At 46.8% G+C, this 22434-nt stretch overlaps 1 protein-coding gene across 2 annotated transcripts in view; it reads right to left on the bottom strand.

Annotated features, from left to right (window-relative positions):
• The window catches only part of AMOTL1 (angiomotin like 1), a 431088-nt gene that overhangs the window by 202976 nt on the left and 205678 nt on the right, over nucleotides 1–22434 (bottom strand). The window contains exon 1 of one of the 2 annotated variants that reach the window (XM_078656976.1): nucleotides 462–820. The exons of the other annotated variant lie outside the window; for it this stretch is intronic. The gene's annotated coding sequence lies outside the window, so the exon portion shown is untranslated. Of the gene's footprint in view, nucleotides 1–461; nucleotides 821–22434 lie in introns of those variants that run through there. 2 annotated transcript variants of the gene reach the window in all.

Genomic DNA, 22434 nt, shown 5'->3' with positions numbered 1-22434 from the left:
AGACTGCATCCCTCCCCGCTTCATTTTTGGTTTCCCCCCTTGCGTGCTAAGTACAGCCCAGACACCTATCGAGAGGGGTGGAAGGGGTCTGCAAGCCCAGGCGCCTCCTTTCCTCACCACAACCGACCCCCCACAGATATCCGGCCGCAGGGCGACCCTCCACAGATATCCGGCCGCAGGGAGCGCAGGCCGGGCTGCCAGAGGTGCCCCCAGCTGCCAGAAGTTAGCGCCCACACTCACAGCAAACAAAAGGCTCCGGTGAGCAGGCTGCAGATGTGCAGCCAGAAGCCGTGCATGTGCCCGGTGACCTGCACTGCAGAGTGGTCTTTGTGGAGAGTAAAATTAACATATATTCTGTTTAACTACCAACATTCTGGCACAAAAACGAGCCTCTCCTCCACCTCAAAGTGGCATGCCCCCATGCCTCAGCCGTGCCCCCGCCCCTCCTCCCCGATGCTCACCTCCGTGCAGCGCCTCCTCGGGGGCCCGGAGGGGCGCATGTTCACCGCGGGGGCGCGCCGTGCACGGTGCTCCGGGGGCAGCGCGCGGTGCTCCGGGGGCGCACAACAATCAGCCCCATTCAGCGCGGAGCAGGAACGGGAGGAATGGCAGAGCTGCGGCGCGCGCGCCTCCCGGGTCCCAGAGCTGGGGGCTGCACAGGGTCCCAGGGCTTCAGCGCTTCCGGCCGCAGAGCCCCGCGCGGGGGGCGCACGTGGAGCTCGGCATGTCCGGCGCTGCAGCCCGCGTGCCCGGGTCCCGGAATGCAGCGCACGGAGCCGGGCTGGAGCATGCAAATACCGACGGGGGGAATGATAGGAATGGCACCGCTCCGGCCGCCGCGGCGAGCCCGCGGTCCTAGAGCCGCCCGCTACATGCACGCCTGTCACAGGCTGCACACAGGCTCAGGCTGCACGGCACTAGGGTGCATGGCACTGGGACGTCACAGTGATGTGCGTTAAGGTCACAGCCTGGACCAGGCTCAAACAAAGAGGTTATTAATGACAGGCATCCCCAGCCGCTGTGTCACAGACCGGCACAGTCTCACCACAGAGCTATTCAGAGAATGCACTGATTTATAGGTATGAGTAGACGTACCAATGTTATCAGAGCTTATCTAGCATTTATTTTGGCTTGAGATATCATTTACGCGTTAACTAAGTAAGAAAGAAACACACGAGGAATTATGGTGTCCACCTCACTTGCTGTCAATGCGAAAATATCACCAGGCCTGAACTTTTCACCAACAAAATATCTATTTCAGCTGTGTTGGTCTAACTGGTGCCATGGAAGCAAAGCAAAACTTCAGCACCCAGAATGCATTTTGCTCCCACGCACAAGCCCAGGACTGGAAAAAGTATTCACAATGACCTGGTGATAGTTACCTCACGTGGAGTAGAGCTAGAGTACTAGTTTAATAAAAAAGACTTCTCATTGATCTCATAGGCGTTAAGATCAGATGTCCTATGTAGCAGATTGAAACAAGCATTTACAATGCAACGGTCTCGCCTTTGCAAAAGTTAGAGCTATTGGCACTGTAAATGACAAAATTGTTATTTATGTGTTGGTTTTGAAAACAGATAAATAAATGGCATAGGTAGGGCTGGGGGTGCGCTCTAGTCGCGCCGCCCTCCCGCCCTCCCAGGTTACTTAGGGCTGCTCCTCAGCACTCTCGCTGCCTTCTTTGAGCTCTCCCTAGCGAGAGACACTAGGGCTGCGAGCACTTTTAGCTGGACTTTCATGTTGGCACATTTAACGGAGGAAATTGTATTTTAAAGATTGAAAAATAGCGTTTTTTAGCATCTGTACCTGGGGGCTCTAAATACTTTGTTTTAATTGGGGAATTCGTTAGGCACACTGACACCTGCTCACACGCTGTACTGTACCCTCCCTGCCTCGCCCAGTCGTTTTATTGGAACTGTTGCTAGCGCCGGCGGGCGCCATCTTAGGTAGGGCTGGGGGTGCGCTCTAGTCGCGCCGCCCTCCCACCCTCCTAACACCCTATATAATGTGTATTCCGGCCAGACGGCGCAGCGGGCTGGCGCAGCGGGCGCGCCGGATGCGCGCCGAAGCCGCGCCTAAGCCAAGCCCGTCTGCGCCCGTCCGCGACCGGACACGGCCCAGGGCCCGAACCCCTGCCCCGACTAGCAGATTCACTTGGAGCAGGAATGAACTTGTAAGTTACTCGTTTAATGTGTGCACTCCAGGACTCCACAGTATGAGAGTGGGGTTGGACGATGGGTGCCGTCACTGTCACTTCCGCTTCCACACAGGGAAAGCAGATAGTAAGACTAATAACTTCTCCTTGTCCTGTGGCCTCATTAACGTGAGATCATTGAGCTGTCATAAATATGATGTACATGAACTTCTTACTGATAAAAACTTTGACTTAATGTTCATTACAGAAACATGGCTTGATTCCACCTGTGACCCTGACATTATACAGGCCCTACCTGAGAACTATCAGATGGTCCGCCTGGATAGATCGAAAGGCAGAGGAGGTGGAATTGCGATTGCCTATAAAAAACATTGGGCCTGCAAACTTGAATCAATCTGTCTGCCAAGTTGTGAGGCGGGCTTTTTCACCATAACAATTGATGGTAATACAACTCTAAAAGGCGTGTTAGTTTACCGCCAACCAGGGCCTATGTCCAGATTTAAAGGCAATCTGCTAGAGTGTATCACTGAAACAGCGTTAAGAAGTGATAACTTTTTGCTGCTAGGTGACTTAAACACACATCTAGAAGATCCACTTGATAAAGGAGCGATGGAGCTCTGTGAGGAATTGAATACTTTACAGCTAGAGCTTAAGGGTCAACTCCCCACACATAACCGTGGGCATTTGTTAGATCCTATATTTGCTAACTGGGGGGATGTCCTGGCGGCACCTCCAGAGCCCCTGCCCTGGACAGATCACTTCCTTGTCCCGTTTGTCATTCACCTGCCTAAATATAAGGCTCATGCTTCCGCCCCTCTCAATTACCCTTGTCGAAGGTGGGCAACATTTTCCTTGCTAGAGTTTAATAGGGCTCTCATTGCGGAAGGACCTCCAGGAGGTAAGGATGTGACATCAGCAAACAAGTTGCTTAATGATCGTATTATAGCCGCTCTGGACTGTACAGCCCCATTGAGTCGGCTTAATAAAGGTGCCCGCAGACAGATAACTGCTCCCTGGTTCAGCGAGGCATTGCGTCTCGCCAAAAGGGACTGCAAGCGGGCAGAGAGACAATGGAGAGTGGCATATGAGGGTTCGATGAAAGAAGTCTACCTTATCAAGAGACGCTTCTATCATAACAGAATCCGTATTGAAAAGGCCACATACTATGCAGACAGAATCCAGAGGGCAGAGAATTCTGCTAAGGAACTGTTTAGCATATATAAGTCTCTAGCCACCCCCAAAACTGCAAGTCTAGATAAAGATCACTCAGTAGCAGCATGCAACCGCATCGCTACTTATTTCGGAGACAAAGTGTCGAAAATCTACGCCGCCTTCCCCGAAATACCCTGTGCAGCGGAAGAGCCAATAGACTTAGCAGTAGAGGAAGATGACCGTAATCGGCTGCTTAACTTTATCACCCCTTTACCGGAAGAGCTAATTAAAATCTGTAAGTCTGTTAAATCAGGCTCCCCTCGAGATCCCGCACCCCCTAAAAGATTGAGTGACAGTCTGGAGACCCTGGAACCCTACATCAGGCATGTGCTGGATGTTTCCTTCCGGTCCAGTTCAATACCTGATGATTGGAAACAGGCGGTGGTGCTCCCCCTCCGTAAGAAGCCCAATATTAGTTTCGAGAACTTGGACAATCTACGCCCCATCTCCTTGCTGCCCTATCTCTCCAAAGTAGCGGAGAAGGTGGCAAATAAACAGCTAATGGCATACATGGAGGAAGGCAACCATCTTCATCCTACCCAATTTGGGTTTCGGCCCCGTCATTCGACCGAGTCCGCCCTTCTGAGGGCCACCGAAGCCCTCAGGCAGGGTGCTGACGAGGGACAAACAATGGCGCTAATTCTATTAGACCTTAGCGCTGCGTTCGACACTGTAGCACACTCCATCTTGCTACAGTGTCTGGACAAGATCGGGGTGAAAGGAGCGGCGTTGAAGTGGATTTATTCATTTCTCACTGGCCGAGGTTTCCAAGTGAGGCAGGGTGACTACTACTCGGAGCGAATTTCTTTGGACCAGGGGGTGCCGCAGGGCTCCTCCCTGAGTCCAACACTTTTCAATCTTTATGTCGCTCCGATTGCCACCTTAGTAGAGAGTCACGGCCTCAGCTTGGTGTCGTATGCCGACGACACGCAGCTGGTTATCTCCCTATCGCGTGCACCCGGTCTTTCGGCGGACACCTTCAGAGCATGCATGCAAGACCTTGCTGCCTGGATGTCCGCCAATTGCCTCAAGCTCAACGGGGGCAAGACCGAGGTGCTGGTCGTGGGGGGCTGCCAGTCTGCGTGGACGTCGGCATGGTGGCCATCCTCCCTGGGCCCAACACCCATTCCGTGCCAAAAAGCGAGGAATCTGGGCATCTGGTTTGATGCAGCCCTCACCTTTAGCCCTCAGATCAACCAGGTGGTCGGACTATGCTTTGGGATTCTTAAAAGCCTTAGGAAGACGCTGAAGTTCTTGCCTGTGCAAGCCCGACAGACCTTGGTACATGCACTAGTCACATCAAGGATGGACTATGGCAACCTTCTCTATTTGGGCACCCTGGAGAAGAATCTTAACCGCTTACAGGTCCTACAGAACGCCGCTGCCCGACTGGTGCTCAGACTACCCAGAAGAGCTGCTTCTGCAGCGGCTCTCCGTTCTCTGCACTGGCTCCCAGTCAGAAGCAGGGTAGAATTTAAAGCACTTTGCACATGCCATCGGATCATCAATGGGAGATCCCCTCTCCCTTTACAAGAACTTTTGACACCTTATGAGCCTCCCCGCTCCCTGAGATCTTCCGGTTCTGGACTCCTGGCGGTTCCTAAGGTGTCCAGAGCGCGGATGGGGGGAAGATCTTTCAGATGCCTTGCAGCCGCTAGATGGAACAAGCTGCCTATGGCGCTTCGACTTGAGCCATCTGAATCAATCTTTAGAGCTAAGCTCAAAACTGCTCTATTTGCTTAGTTGATGCGCCGTTTCTATAGGGTCCAGTAATGAAAGTAGCTCCTTAGCGCGGGGACACGCCGTTGTTGCGTCACCATGCGCTTTACAAAACTCCCTAAATAGAAATAGAAAATTTACAATTCCAATAGCTTAATCTCTCGCAAATGCGAGACCTATTGCATTTGCACCCCCACACCCACACACAGAGCCACACACACACAGAGCGCCACACACAGCGCCACACACACACACACACAGCGCCACACACACACACAGCAACACACACACACAGAGCGCCGGGTGTGAGGGTGAGGGGATCTGAGGATGAGAGGGTGAGTGAGGGGGTGAGAGGGTGAGTGAGGGGGTGAGAGGGTGAGTGAGGGTGAGTGAGGGTGGGTGAGTGAGGGTGAGTGAGGGTGGGTGAGGGTGCGTGAGGGGGTGTGAGGGTGAGTGAGGGTGAGTGTGGGGGTGTGAGGGGGTGTGTGAGCTGAGGGGGTGTGTGAGGCTGAGGGGGTGTGTGAGGATTAGGGGGTGTGTGAGGCTGAGAGGGGTGTGAGGCTGAGAGGGGGTGTGAGGCTGAGGGGGGTGTGAGAGGGTTGTGAGGCTGAGAGGGGGTGTGAGGCTGAGGGGGGGTGTGAGGCTGACGGGGTTGTGAGGCTGAGGGGGTGTGTGTGTGTGAGGCTGAGGGTGTGTGTGTGTGAGGCTGAGGGTGTGTGTGTGAGGCTGAGGGGGTGGGTGAGGGGGTGTGAGGGTGAGGGGGGTGAGGGTGAGGGAGGATGTGTGAGGGTGAGAGGGTGTGTGAGGGTGAGAGGGTGTGTGAGGGTGAGTTAGGGTGTGTGAGGGTGAGTGAGGGTGAGTGAGGGTGAGTGATGGGGTGTGAGGGTGGGTGAAGGGGTGTGAGGGTGGGTGAGGGGGTGCGAGGGTGAGGGGGTGTGAGGGGTTGAGGGTGTGTGAGAGGGACAAACTTAAGGGGTGGGATAGCCACAATTTGGGCAAGCCAATGACTGTCAGGCAAGCGAAACCTAAACATGATTTGTACATTTTGCGACATGATGAAACGTGAATTTGCATGACCCTTTTTTTTTTTAACCGTCTCCAATACCTGTGGCTTTTAAGCTAACTGTTAACAGAAATTGTGCTGAAAAAGCCTGTTATACCAGAGTATTTCAGTATTGTCTTGAGGAGGATGATAACCCCGCGCTCTTGAAGGGAGGGTATAAGAGTCGTGTTAACGCACCATGAATGAAATTTTTGAAATATTTCATAAGTGCACCTTCTTAACCTATGGCATTTTAGCAGGTTTTTGGGGTGACAAGCGTGCCTCAAACTGCATGCTTAAGTCTCTTGCTGAATTCGAGGCTGGCAGCTATTCCACACCATGTTCAAGGTTCAGAAACTCTGCTCTGTTTTGGCTCACCATTCTCCATGGGACAGTGGTCGAGCATGGCCAGAGCCCGCATCGAGCCTTGCCTGAGTTGCATATTTCTATTTTAAAGCATGGGAATATCTCCTTCCTTATTATCGTTGTGAGGGCACTATTCTTGTAGAAGTAGGAATCCACAGGCTGCCCGATCAAGAACTTGAAAGTAACCCATGCTTTGCGAGGAACCTGTTTTACCGTTGCGCTGCACATTTGAATAAACATGTTTCCTAAAAGTGCAGGTCTAAGAAGCCCTCTTGCCAGGTGCACTCAGTGTCGCCAAGGAGCCCCTGGCTGCGGCCTGCTCCCCCGGATCTCTTGAGGGAGTATGTGGTTTGCGGCTGCGGATGATTTCACAAAAGAGAAGACCCCACTAAGTTCCAGGGAACAGGGTACTGTCGACAATTTAAGTCAAGAAGGAATCCCTGGACTACATATGCTTTTCTCCACACTCTTATCTTTCATACACCCCAATCTTTAGAGCAACACGGTTTTCAATATATATCAAGCCAACACGAAAATATGACGTTTACACTCTATATTTTATTAAGTTATTTTTTCCTCCTTTGTTTAAAATTCAGATCACTTTCTGAAAGACATTGTTAAAAAACATACACAATATTGTCAAATTTCAACCAATTGATCACAATGTTACAAAAATATACAATGTTAAAAAGCAAAATCATATAAAAACCATACACATTATTCCCATTAAGCTACAACAGTTTCTAAGTGCATAATAAATCACAATTAACAACCCCTCCAACCTGTAGGTATAATAAATTTCCTACTACTATATTATCCTGACCCAATAACCTCATACGATTTTAAAGAAGGTAAAGATTACAGTATCCAAAATCATGGTATATCTGCTATCTTGCTGGGTTTTTTGGTGGGTTCTATTTATCCGTGCATTGACGCGTTTCGGTGTTATTTCATTGATATAGTAACACCTTCTTCAGGACAGCAAAATTCATGGGGTTCATCGTTTATACATTTCCTTTATCGGAGGAAGGGTAGCAATGTTTAATTCCTTCCTCTCACTGCTCGTTAATCTATTATCGGTTTCTATCAGGATATTGACTTCCAGTTCGATAGATCTCCCTTTTCTTATTCAGGGCAACATTGGCAAAGGGACAGTCTAGAATATCCGGCCTCTCACGCTCTTCTCTTCGATCTCACAGTTTTATAATTGGCCTTTGAGTGACTTGCCCAAGAGATATACTGCTTTCTATTCTCCCCTTGATGTTTTCTATGCACTCTCCTGCTCTTTGTTCCAGTGGTTGTGCTTCTTATATTAGATTAAAATTAGCCGAACGAGGTATGGCGTCTTGTTTCTGCGTTACAGCGAACCGGATATGTTCGAAGTTCCTTTTGATGCACGCGTCTACCTCGTCTCCTCGAGATAATCGATTAATGAGCAGTGAGAGGAAGGAATTAAACATTGCTACCCTTCCTCCGATAAAGGAAATGTATAAACGATGAACCCCATGAATTTTGCTGTCCTGAAGAAGGTGTTACTATATCAATGAAATAACACCGAAACGCGTCGACGCACGGATAAATAGAACCCACCAAAAAACCCAACAAGATAGCAGATATACCAGGATACTGTAATCTTTACCTTCTTTAAAATCGTATGAGGTTATTGGGTCAGGATAATATAGTAGTAGGAAATTTATTATACCTGCAGGTTGGAGGGGTTGTTAATTGTGATTTATTATGCACTTAGAAAGTGTGGTAGCTTAATGGGAATAATGTGTATGGTTTTTATATGATTTTGCTTTTTAACATTGTATATTTATGTAACATTGTGATCAATTGGTTGAAATTTGACAATATTGTGTATGTTTTTTAACAATGTCTTTCAGAAAGTGATCTGAATTTTAAACAAAGGAGGAAAAAATAACTTAATAAAATATAGAGTGTAAACGTCATATTTTCGTGTTGGCTTGATATATATTGAAAACCGTGTTGCTCTAAAGATTGGGGTGTATGAAAGATAAGAGTGTGGAGAAAAGCATATGTAGTCCAGGGATTCCTTCTTGACTTAGTTTGCGGCTGCGGAGCCTTTCTGGTGGCGAGTTTACACGTGTTGGGAGGCAGCCAGGTGTTTACCTTCCTGCGGCTGCTCTCTCCCTCCTCATGTCTTGTGGTGACGTCTGTAGGGGGAGGGAGGGGGGCTGCTGGGGCAGTCTCCACGAGGGGGTCATGCCTGTAGAGGGAGGCACGGCCCGCCATCATGCCGCAGAAACAAATAACCAGGAAAGTTCTTGGGACGGCTTCATCTTGGCAACAATTCGGGAAAGATGGAAAGGCACCAGACCACATCTTACAGCCTTTGTGTAAACTGGCTATTAAAACTGCTCTTATTTTTGACGCATCGTTTAGAATTCTGAGGCTGTGCTCTAAGAGCAGGCGCAAGTTGAGTGAGAAAGGCACTAAATAGGACGGGGGTAGGAGAGCGGCGAAAACACAACTGGGAGACAATAAGAAAGAACAAGAGGGTGTAAGAGGGATAAGTAGAGGAAAATGTGGATAAAGACCGAGAGAAGGAGTGGGCCAAAGACGGAGTAAAATTGAGCGAGACAGACAATGCGAGAGAGAAGAGGGGGCGGGGAGGGTGTTTACAACCGACAGAGGGACGCTCCGCTGCAGCCCTGCTGCCATTCAGCTCCAGTGGGTGTGAAGTGCCGGCGCCTGTGAGCGGGACTCTCCAAGCCCTCGGGACAGCCACCACACAGCGGGAGACGGCAACCCGCCGCAATTGCCAAGATAAAACATTTTTTAATCTCAACACTAATAAAAACGACACAGCAGTGTTATGCTCTAGACCTCACTGCATGTGAAATAGGACCGGGGGTGGGAGGGCGGAGAAAACACAACTGGGAGACAATAAGAAAGAACAAGAGGGTGTAAGAGGGATAAGTAGAGGAAAATGTGGATAGAGACCGAGAGAAGGAGCGGGCCAAAGACGGAGTAAAATTGAGCGAGACATACAATGCGAGAGAGAAGAGGGGGTGAGGAGGGGGCTTATAACCGACAAAGGGACGCTCAGCTGCAGCCCTGCTGCCATTCAGCTCCAGTGGATGTGAAGTGCCGGCGCCTGTGAGCGGGACTCCCCAAGCCCTCGGGACAGCCCCCACCCAGCGGGAGACGGCAACTCGCCGCAATTGCCAAGATAAAACATTTTTTAATCTCAACACTAATAAAAACGACACAGCGGTGTTATGCTATAGACCTCACTGCATGTGCCATAACTCTTCAGTACACGAATGTACACAAAGCAAGCCACGTGTCCCCCCAGACGAACACTATCATTTTCCACTTCACATTTTCAACCGGGCGCAAGAGCTGAAAAACGCTGCATGATTACAGTCAGCTTTGATGTTTTGTAGCCTGAGCGCAACAATTATAACAAGCATTTACAAGTGGGGCCGGAGACACGGACAGCGGGGGGGGGGGCGGGAACGGGCACACGGACAGCGGGAGGGGGGGCGGGAACGGGCACATGGACGGCGGGAACGGGCACACGGACAGCGGGAGGGGAGGGGAGCACTCACCTGGACTTCTTACGGCGGCGGTCGGCCTTGAGGAATAACAAAAAAAAAACCTCTGAAGAAAAAAAAAGAAACATCCGCCCACCGCCGCATGACGTTCTAAAAGGGGCGGGATGAGTAAAAATCGCCGGAACGCCCACGAATCTGCTCGGGCAATGACTGACAGATCTCTCTTCCAATGGCCAGCCTTCCTTTATGGAGCTAGCCAATGGAAGAGAGAGGCGGTGCAAAGCCCCGTACTGTCTAACATAAGATTTCGCCTGCGCGAGCACTGCTGCGCAGTGCTACGCCAGGCAAAACCTAAAAACAACACAAGAGTCGTGAAAATCAATGGTGCTAAAATACCATGAAATCAGGTCAAAGTATATCATTTAAATGGAAACCCTGTCAACACAAACATGACCATTTACTGTAAATCCACATTTAAAATGTGCAATTTTTGCTGACAATCTACAACTGGAATTACTATTTTTTAAAGTTTAAGCACGGTGTTCCTTTAGCAGCACTAGGGGGCAAACTATTTCAGGAATATATTAAAAAAAAAAGTGGGGAATGAAGCAAGCACGCCCAGCATGCTTTACGTTTGTGTTCGTGTTTAATGAAGACATTTCCTATGACTGCAAATATAGCACACTGATCATTTTTATGCAGATAAATGTTGACTGAGTGTCTTGAAATGGTAACTTTCCTTGTAGACTGAACCAGTAACAATTCAAATAGAAAATCCAACATTCATGCAAACAAAGTACCCGAATATCTATTAGTTTTCCCATTTTTGCGAAGTTGGTAGCTGTAGGAATTCAAACCATATTTGCTTGCATTAGTGTAACTAACCAGCTTCAACCATGTTTTCTTGCTCGCGTTAAAGTTGCCCGTCTCTGACATAGGGCCACCTTTGCATCTTAGCTCGTGAGGCGTGAAAAGTGAAGATGAGCTTGCTCAGCCGAAAAGGTTACAAATTTGTTACTTTCTGAAGGTTGTGCCACCTGTTTTCAAGAGCTCAGCCTCGACATCTGCTTGTGTTAACCAGAATATACATTTTTTATCTGTTTTTAATTTACAAGCTCACTCCACTGCTGATTGCCGGGGGAACCCTTGGCCGGTTTGCTCTGTGATGAACATACGATTATTGTTTCTTTTCGGAATACACTTTTCAGACATCTATTGGCATGAAGGGAGATTTCGTTATATAAACCTTATAATAATGATTCTTATAACTTGTTTTCTATAAAAAACAAATTGACTCAGCAAAGCTAAAGATATTGTCATGTGCCCAAGTTAAGCCATGTAGGAATTAGTGCTATTTTTAAATACACACAGTCCTTTCCTAAAGTTGCCTTCTCTTTGCCACATCAACCTTTGGCACACATTTGCGTTTGTGACTCTTGGACTAGTTTCTTAAGAACACTGGTCTTGCTGACACGGAACACTTTGTGAGCACACTATCACACTGCCTTGACATTAGAAACATGGCCCTCACGTGCACGACACAAATGTGTTTGTTATTACGTCCATGTGGTGATGCAGCTATCTATACACACAAACAATGGAATGCCAATCACAATCTTGGCCTGAGGCAAGGATACAATTTTCTACATATAACTTCTGTTTTCACACTTAATCAGAGGAGACACTTCTGCTGACTTCGAGGGGTCCATACATGCAGGAGCTTTCGCCTAGCAGCTGACCGACATCTCCATGTTGGGTGTTTAGTTTGTGACCAAGATGGGGTCTTACACTGTTACCCATCAAGTAATGGGGTTAGATCATCCAGGAGAGGGCTTCTTGGCAAACCATACATCTGCATCCTAGACTTGTAGGTTAGGGTTTCGCATTGTAGGAGTGCGCTATATAGTTGGACTATGGTATATGTAATCATATATAAGTTGTGTGAACAAAATGGTCGAGCTATTCCTTCTGTTCACCGTTCTGACATTCAGTATAACTTTTGTCTACTTCTGTCTATTAATCATCGAGCCCATAAATTCTATACAAGAATCACTACGGTTCAATAAATATTGAAAATACCCCTCTGTGTATTCTTTGTACATCTCTCTGAGCGAACGAGGGCACAAGAGACTTAGAGAAAATCTGTCACCACAGTTCCTGAGGGAACAGAGTTGCCAAGTTCAGTGTTTGCCAGAATTGTTCGCCCTTGTTTAGGATTGGGGGATAAAGGTGGCACTGCCAGCTAGCTGATCCAAGGGACAACATATGCTGTCGGAGTGCATGGAGTCAGTCTAGCACCATCCTAAGTATATGTTGCCCCCAAACACGCAGTTCCTACAGATGGGTGGAAACTACAATACAATGTGTTCAGAAAGAGTGCCTCCAACATTTGTGTGGGGTTATTTCCCATGTTCCCTTTCCCAGTCCGCTACAGATGAGCTCCTTGTTCTTTAGAGATTTTCTTTTATTTCAGGAATGAGGTAGCAGCGAGCTCTGAGCTAGAGCTAGAGAGGCACAGAGGTACGGCGCTCGGCACAGAAAGCCCCATGGCATATTTGTGGGGAAAACGTGAAATGATGCTGCCATGTTGTACTTCTTCTGTATGTGGAGGGGTGAACCGTTCCATTTTGCTGCCTGTAATGAGTGTGAGAAAAGCTTGGCCTTCGGGTAGAGGGGAACGAGCCAACAAATTAACAGGGGGAGCCGAACCAGAGCCAAGCAAAAGGTCTGACTCGACTCTTAGAGCCCGTACACAAGCGACACCCTGAAAATGTTTGCTATGTAAATCATACAACAGACGTCACCCAAAATATGATAAAGTCTCTTCAAAATTAAAATAAATGTATTTTTTTAAGAAGTGGAAGCTTTGATAATTTGTTACCTTACAGCATTGCACTGAGAAGTACTTAATAAAAGTGTTAGTTATTAAACATGAACCATTAGTGAACTTTGAGGCAAGACAGTTGTCATGGAAATCCTGTACATGGCCCACGTCTTTATAGTGCAACATTATGTTTATTAAATCAAACACAATACGTTTTTGTACACCTGATATTTTGAACTCACATACGTGAAAGTGCTTTTATATTCAATAATGAAGGAAAGGAGTTTTGGTGAAAATAATATATGCATAAGATCACACAATTTAAGCGAGAAAGCCACAATTTATCCAGTTTTTATGGTTTCACTTTGTACAAATCAGCCAGTAAATGGGCATATATTCGTCTTTCTTTATGATGACACTTTGTTTTTACCTTGTTGTGCATTTTTCTGCAGTTCTTATTAAGTGCGAACGCAACCCAAATATATTAGAGTTCTTTACATGTGCACCAGATACACTGCACATAGTCACATTCATTGTTTAGAGGCACAGGGAGATTAAGCGCTTTGCCCAGACTCACAGGATGTTAAGCCGATGCGAGACTCGATTCCCCAGTTCCAAAGTTGGCAGCTCTGACTGTAATGCCACATCCTGGGTTAAGGGAGGATGTCAGTCAGAAGCCACATGAAAGCTCCAGGAGCGGGGGCCTCTCCGTGTACCTTGCAGGGTGGCCGCTTAAAGTTTCGTTACACCACTGGAAAGCTTGGCTCGTTATGAGCTTGAGAATCCAACTGGACCTTCGGCTGAGTCAGAGTCGGGCTTCAGAATTGAGCCTGGCTCGATGTTTCAGTGGCTCACCCACATCCCCCTGCAGCTACCAGTGTCTAATGTGTGTTGTGCATATGTGACAAGCTGTACTGCTCCCTGTGGCGTGTCTGACAGCAGCTCCTGCCTGAAAATATTCACACAAAATCAACCCAACTCTCCTCATTTTCTGTCAAAAAATTATTGATAATACTGACATGATACTTCAGCATTTCTACCTACTTAAAATAAGGTTAATCTTTTATTTATTTGTTATTAAATCTTAGGTATTTCATATGATGGGACCGTTGTCTTGGGAGCAGTGGTGTTCCTTAGAAATAACATTCTTACTGTATGTAGCAAGAGCATCTCAACAATTAGGTGCTCTACACGGAAATGTGTGGTGAGCAGAGTCCATCTGAACCATCAGAAAACTGACAGGATAGGGTTGTATAGGGAACACGTAACTAAGGCGATGCAATGCACAGTTGATTTTTATTTATACACTATTTGATGTATAACTCATGAGAGGAGAAGCCTCGAGTGGGTCATGATGCCCTTCCCCTCCCTCAACAATGGCAATAAATAACATAGTCCGGGCCCCAGAGGCAGAGTCAGCACAAGTAGTGCTCGGAGAAAAGACCGCAGTAGGCCTCCTAGACTCACTGGGGAACCGTTGAGACACGGAAAGAAACCCACTACAGGTGCCCACGAGACCTTATCAAGAGAAGGATTAATACATCCATTTCCCACTTCTCCGTACGAATAGTCAAATCTGCTCATTGGAGATCACACTCACAGAGACGCCCTTGGTCTCTACACACCCTTCACTTGGTCCTGAAGAAAGCCCCCCTGACCTTACCAGGCAATCAAGGGCTGAAACATGTCGACCTTCTTTTAAATACTCATTATAGTGTGTGAGAGCCCTAATTACTCTCCAACACATGGCAACTTATTTTAAACATTAACTCGAATCCAGACCTAATAAAAGACAAATATCTGGCTGTACGAGTTTATTTGATCTGATATACCCCACTCATCACTGAATGACTACTGCTGTAATCAGGGGTAAACCTCCAGCTGGAGGATGCATAACCACTAACCCAATGATTATGCAAACACGTGATTAATAAGCGGAGAACCAAGATATTGAGGTTCCGTGAATTCAGACCCTGGGTCGTAATGGTCGTGGTTCTGTTACGATTTTGGTAACAGCGAACCGTGAACAGTGAGCTCAGCAAGCATGAGTGTTTCCGTCACGTTACATTGATGGATTCACTGCGTATTTGACGATTTCGTTCTGAAACCCTTGGGTTCCATTTTGTGCATGGCAGCCATTTTGTGGTTGCCCTCACATAGGCCCATGACTGTAGCTGAACAAGTCTCTGGGATACGTACACCTTAGCTTGAGTTTTTACTGACTCCTGTTTGACCTGAAGTGAACTGACCCTGCTGCCTGAAGCTGACCTTGCCAAACCAGTTCTTGCCCTTTAGCTGGTCAAGATAGAGATCAAAGAGCAGGACATTGCTGAGTTTATGGTACATGCACACACCCTTCTATCTTGCTTCTCATCTGTTTCTGTTCCTTCTTTTATGGCCTATTTATGATTTGGGTTGAGGTCTTTTATTATGGGTTCTTGTCCAGCTTGTTAGAAAGAAGAATGTTTATTATGATTAATTTTGGGCTGGACAAACTGAAAAATGGGCTTGTCATCATGCTCCTGCTTTTGTCGTGGAAACATGTGAGTGGTCAAACTGTAAATAAGGAATGTCTGCCTGAAGCACAATTTTTTGTATAAAAAGGGATGGCTTGCTTTGTAAAGTTGAGCAGTCTCCTGAGAACATACACTGTGTTGTACTTCTAGGATCTCTGTTACTGGCTGCAGCTAATAAATTTGATCTTTGACGTCGCCAAGAAGTACCCCGTGTCTCTGTATTCTAAGACAGGTGAACCCGGAGACTTTGGGCGTTTCCCCTGGCGCCGCCGGGTCTTAAATAACCCGGTTCTTCAATATACCGCTTCTACGTAAGATCAGATACGTGTATGAGGGTTTTTAATTGGGACATTTTGGTACGCAATCTGCATACCCAGGTTATGCAGGACAAGTGATCCTTCCCTACCTGATTTTGATAATTTAATAATTAAGGAAGCTGAATGGATCACGCCTTCCTTCTCCCTCCACATTTGATTGTTTGTAATAAATAACATATTACATTATTTCACACCTGCATAAATATAGTGTATGCGATGGCATTGTTTCATGTTTATTTGCGTTAAGAAAATGTAGTTAACCAAAACTAGAAAAAATAGTTATATTTGTACAGTAGGAACAAATCATATTGAAGAGGCCTTAATACCATTTAATAGAATAGTTTCCATGTGTAAAGTGACTGTAATCTATCTATCTATCTATCTATCTATCTATCTATCTATCTATCTATCTATCTATCTATCTATCTATCTATCTATCTATCTATAGATAGACAGATATTTAGATATATATCCAGATCAAAAGGCCATCATTACGGCTCTGAAAGTAGTCAGATTGAAGGCCATGATTGGTGCGTAACTGGTGGACATATACAGAAACCTGTTTGTTTTGATGGGATTGGGTCATGCTTGTGGAGACTGCAAATGTTTGGTCAGAGAGTAGCCAATAAGAGCGAGGCAAACCCCGGTACAAAGGAACACAGCTTTAAAGTAATTTCAAGTAATGGCATTGGTAAAGACAAGGTGTTGTCGAAATGCGTCTGCCGATCACAAATAAATGGACTTTTGGACCCGTTGAGTGCTCCTAGTTCCTTTTTTTGGGACATTTGTGAATATATATGCCGCACAGAATTCGCTGTGTATATTCTCACGTGCACCTGCAGCCTTAGATACGTGGGCAGCACCATAAAGCCGGTGCACGTGAGAATATTACAACATATTAGAGCAATCATCAACAGCGACCCCACCAACCCGGTAGCTAGACACTTTAAGGCGAGACATGACAAAAACATCAAGTGTCTATCCTATTTTGTTATAGATGCAGTACCTATTCCAAAAAGAGGTGGGGATAGAGAAAATCTTTTAAGGCAGTTGGAGACTAAATACATACTTAACCTTAATAGTAAGTCTCCCAATGGTTTGAACACCACCGAGGACATGCATACTTTTCTGTAGTAGATCCCGAATGAAATATGAATTACAACTTAACCTGAAATCGTTTGAACAATATCATGCACAAAATGACATTCATTAACCTCTCACTTCCAATTTTAAGAAATTTTCACTTATTTTTTTCAATATTGCACATCACTGTGCACTTTCTGTTGACTAAATGAATTCTAATATCTATGAACTTTTAGGGGGGGTGGTTTTAAGTATCCAGGCTTGGATTTTTAAACACCATGTAACCCAATTTTAGTTCATAGGGAATAATTAATGCAGTTTACATTTGTAATATGGTTATGATAAAAATGGCTTGTTGGATACTAATTTATTCAATTGCAGCAATTGCACAGAAATATGATTTGCACTAAATCGCGTATTTTGCACATATTGGTTTTATAGGCATTCATGCCGATATGTTTTAACTCCATATTGAATATTCTTACAAAGTTTTAATATGAGATGTTTACATAATTTATGCGTTATATTGCACATACTAATTTTAGGCATTTATGCTGTTATTTTCATTATATACATATGAATACTCAGTAGAAATATAATGCTGCAAAAATAATGAAAACAAGAATTAAGTTTCTATACTTATAGGTTTTAGTTATTTATTGCGCAATGTTGCACAATGTTATATAATGCATTTATGCAGTAATAAGTATATAACATCATAATTCAGAACCTATACAATGTTCAAGCTGATCGCTAGCGGTATATAAGGACATAACGTCAACAAAAGTATGTTTTCACTGTTTGTCATCACATGACTGAATTGTTTGAAAAAAAGAGTATTTAAGAATGTAAAAAACTGCAGTGTCGCCATGTGATCAAGGTTACTGGTTAACCGAAACGCGTCATGCCTGGAATACCATTTTGAAAAGCAAATAAATCTTCCCACTGAAAAATCGCCTGCTGCTTTGGGGTCCTTCTTTCTATTTGGCGTGGAATCGCCGAGAAAATAGGAGTTTACAACTATATATATATATATATATATATATATATTACCTACTGGCGGTCGCCAGTAGGTATATATAGTTAGGATTTTTTCTCTATGGGTTTTTTGAAAATTCTATGTCTAATAACTTTGGCGTTTGTGGATGGAATTGGCTGAAATTTTCAGGAAAATGGCACATTTTGTTTCTGAGCAGCCCCTGAAAATTGGGGGGGGTTCGTCCAGGGGGGGTCGAGAAAAAAGGGGGGTCCCAAAACGTGTTTTTAACATTGAGTTTTCCATAGGGCGGTTGGCCTCACTTTTAGCCCGAACGGCTGAATGGATTTGCACGAAACTTGGCAAAATTGTAGAGACTGGTAGCCCGATGTGCCTTTTGTAGGTCTCAATATATGTGCTCCAGTGGATTTTGAGAAATTAACGTTTAAAAAAAGATATATATCTGTAACAGCGGACCGGGCAGCGCTCCAGTTCGCGTACTTTTCGTGCAACGGAGCTTTGTGAAGCGAAGCTGATTGGTTCTCCGGCGTCTGTAAACATTCCAAACAGTCCGTAGCGGCCGCCATCTTGTCTCTCGGTAGGATCGAGAGACAAGCGGAGGCCAAACCGAAGGGGCAAATGACCATAAGGGGGCATAGTAGATCCTCCCTGACCGTTTAGGTTTGATGTGGAGGTTTTAAAAGGGACCCGCGGGGCAAAAAAAAAAAAATAATAATAATCGAACAGCTGAATAGATTTGCACGAAACTTGGCAAAATTGTAGGGACTGGTAGCCCGATGTGCCTTTGCTAGATCTCAATATATGTGCTCCAGTGGATTTTGAGAAATTAACGTTCAAAAAAAGATATATATCTGTAACAGCGCACCGCTTCGCGTACTTTTCGCGTTACGGAGCTTTGCGAAGCGAAGCTGATTGGCTCTCCGGTGTCTGTAAACATTCCAAACAGTCCGTAGCGGCCGCCATCTTGTCTCTCGGTAGGATCGAGAGACAAGAGGAGGCCAAAGCGAAGGGGCAAATGACCATAAGGGGGCATAGTAGATCCTCGCTGACCCCCTAGGTTTGATGTGGAGGTTTTAAAAGGGCCCCGCGGGGCAAAAAAAAAAAATAATAATAATAATCGAACGGCTGAATGGATTTGCACGAAACTTGGTAAAATATTAGGGACTGGTAGCCCGATGTGCCTTTGCTAGGTCTCAATATATGTGCTTCAGTGCATTTTGAGAAATTAACGTTCAAAAACAAGATATATATCTGTAACAGCGCTCCGCTTCGCGGAGATAAAATTATATCTGTATTACCTAGCTGTTGCTAACACCAGTTAGCGACGGCTAGTAGGAGATAGCGACCATCTTGGGCCCCACTTTGCATGTGAGTGATATTTATCACTAATGACATGCAAAGTGGGCATGCCAAGATGTTAGCGACTGGAAACAGTCGCTAACATCGCTATCTCCTATTATCAACTTTTGGAAATATTCGAGATAAGCGCGAATATCTCCAAAAGCTAGCACCTGCCCTGAGCAGTTCTTAGCCATGTTATCCAATGGGAGGTGGATAACATGGCTAAGAGCATTAGCTCGGTAATGCATGAATATCGCTGAGTTTTCAGCGATATTAATGCATTGCGGTCGTTTTTTATCGTATTTGCGATAAACCTTGATAATAGCAAGGTTTATCTGCGATAATTTCTGACGGTAAAAAAATCGTTGCTAAGCATCGTTAGGGATAAATATCGCTTAACTTTGGTAATATGCCCCAACGTCTGTTAACGTTCGATTCGAAGGAAATCAGGAAGTGTTGAAAAACATTGTCTGCGCCATCTTGTCTTTTTTCAAATGCCACACTTTTGTCGTGCACGGCAGCCATTTTAGATGCCTTGACCAGACCCACTCTGTGCACGCTGTCGATCCTTAGCATGGCTCCCCACCCTCGCAAGCATCTCCCCCAGGCAGTGGTCACCCCCGCTCTCTGTCTTATGCATGGGTAATAAACCTCCCCCCATCTGCGCTGCTCTTCCCTGAGAATCACACCCTGTGCCCGCCCGACACCTCCCTTTCGCCCTATTCACTACCGCACCCTCTGACACTCCTTTTCCTCTGTGTCCGATTGTCCAGGCTGGTCCTAGGGTATCAGCTAGCCCTGCAGATGTAGTTTATGGCCACAGCTGTAAAGAATCACCCCTCTTCAAAGGAGTTATAGTAGATCAAGGCCCACACTCGATGAGATCCGTCACAGCAGAAGCGTTGCTATTATCTGAAAACCATCCTGTATTGTGATTGGGGAGGGGACCGAGCCTGAAGCGGAAGATTCCAGGGATGACTCTTTGTACATCAAAGTTTTTACAATTATGTGTCACATTAAAAATATATAGCACTCCGACAAAGTAGTAAGATTATAAAACTTTAATAATTTATAAATATATACAAGAAAACAAAAATAGTAATAACATATAAACATTTTTAGGGAAAAACAACGAAGTAGCGGTCGGCTGTGCGAATAGTCCCAACGCAGCACAACGTCCAGATTTCCGGCGTGGGGCGTCGCGGGGGGTGGGTCATCAGTAGCAAACTGTTGTGCGAATAGTTCCAAGGCAGCAGAACGCGCTGAAATCTAGATGACACGAAAGTGATGTCTAGTAAGTTGCCACCCAGCAAATAACGGCGTGGGGCGTCGCGGGGGGTGGGTCATCAGTAGCAAACTGTTGTGCGAAAAGTTCCAAGGCAGCAGAACGATGGCACCAAGGTGATGTCCAGTAAGTTGCCGCACTGGTTTTGGTATCCTACAATGCTGCTCCGAATAACGGCGTGGGGCGCCCCGGGGGAGGCGGCGTGAACGGGCCTCTCCAGGTGGAGTGTCATCTGTTGTAGTGGGGCGCCCCTTTACCGTTTTAGTTGCCATTCCGTCCGTTTTTGGTCCACTGTGTCAAAAGCCGCAATTCAGCTGAGTTGCGCCCACTCTTGCGGTGCAGCGATAGGCGGCTGTCACAGGACTCTCAAAATGGCGGCAGGCTCTTTCCTTTTTGGGCCTGGTCCACTGAAATGGCCCTGGGACACCTTGGAAATCGGACGCTTGTCTGCTAGGTCTTGGACCCCATTCTCGAAAGCGTCCCCTCCGCCTTGAGAATTCATCAAAAGTTTTGGGGGCCCCGACTCCTGCAGGCTTCTGGTGGGGAGCGGCTGCCATGATTGCTCGCGGAATGACCACGACGGAGCTACGAGATGGTGGTGCTCTCATGCTGACGCCAGCTTCAGTCTGAAACATCCAGAAACAAGGTGGGGCTTTCATCGTTTGGGAAGAAAAAAAAGTTTTCATCCAATGAAAAGTGTTGTTTTTAGGTCATATGATCAAGCCTTCCATCATTAGGAAACCAAAAGTAAAATGAACCAATGAAAAGTTTTATAAACAAGTCACATGACCTGTTATGCGGCATAGGGTATAAAATGCGGAGAAAATACGTTGGCACGTGAGGCGGCGTCAGTAGCGGACCGATGTGCGAATAGGCCGAAGGCAATACAACGCGCCAAGATCCGGATGGCACCGAGGTGGTGTCCAGCAAGTTGCAGCACTGGTGTGGCCATCCTACAATGCTGAAAGTCGGCGTGGGGCGCCCCGTTGGCCTGTGAGTTTGCGTCAGTAGCGGACCGATGTGCGAATAGGCCGAAGGCAGCACAACGCGCCAAGATCCGGATGGCACCGAGGTGGTGTCTAGTAAGTTGCCGCACTGGTGTGGCCATCCAACAATGCTGAAAGTCGGCGTGGGGCGCCCCGTTGGCCTGTGAGTTTGCGTCAGTAGCGGACCGATGTGCGAATAGGCCGAAGGCAGCACAACGCGCCAAGATCCGGATGGCACCGAGGTGGTGTCTAGTAAGTTGCCGCACTGGTGTGGCCATCCTACAATGCTGAAAGTCGGCGTGGGGCGCCCCGTTGGCCTGTGAGATGGCGTCAGTAGCGGACCGATGTGTAAATGGGGCCGAAGGCAGCGCAACAATATTTTCGGAATAGAAGACACCACTAGGCGCTGAGATGCCAAGATCCGGATGGCACCGAGGTGGTGTGTAGCAAGTTGCCGCACTGGTGTGGCCATCCTACAATGCTGAAAGTCGGCGTGGGGCGCCCCGTTGGCCTGTGAGTTTGCGTCAGTAGCGGACCGATGTGCGAATAGGTCGAAGGCAGCACAACGCGCCAAGATCCGGATGGCACCAAGGTGGTGTCTAGTAAGTTGTCGCACTTCTGTGGCCATCCTACAATGTTGAAAGTCGGCGTGGGGCGCCCCGTTGGCCTGTGAGATGGCGTCAGTAGCGGACCGATGTGCGAATGGGGCCAAAGGCAGCGCAACAATATTTTCTGATTTGAGACACCACAAGGCGCTGAGATGCCAAGATCCGGATGGCACCGAGGTGGTGTCTAGCAAGTTGTGGCACTGGTGTGGCCATCGTACAATGGTAAAAGTCGGCGTGGGGCGCCCTGTTGGCCTGTGAGATGGTGTCAGTAGCGGACTGATGTGCGAATGGGGCCAAAGGCAGCGCAACAATATTTTCTGACTGACACCACAAGGCGCTGAGATGCCAAGATCCGGATGGCACCGAGGTGATGTCTAAGTTGCGGACTGATGTGCGAATGGGGCCAAAGGCAGCGTAACAATATTTTCTGTATGGAAGATACCACTAGGCGTTGAGATG

This window comes from Lissotriton helveticus, chromosome 8 (genome assembly GCF_964261635.1).
Source record: "Lissotriton helveticus chromosome 8, aLisHel1.1, whole genome shotgun sequence".
Lineage (NCBI taxonomy): Eukaryota > Metazoa > Chordata > Amphibia > Caudata > Salamandridae > Lissotriton > Lissotriton helveticus.
This window is presented reverse-complemented; position numbering and strand designations above follow the sequence as displayed.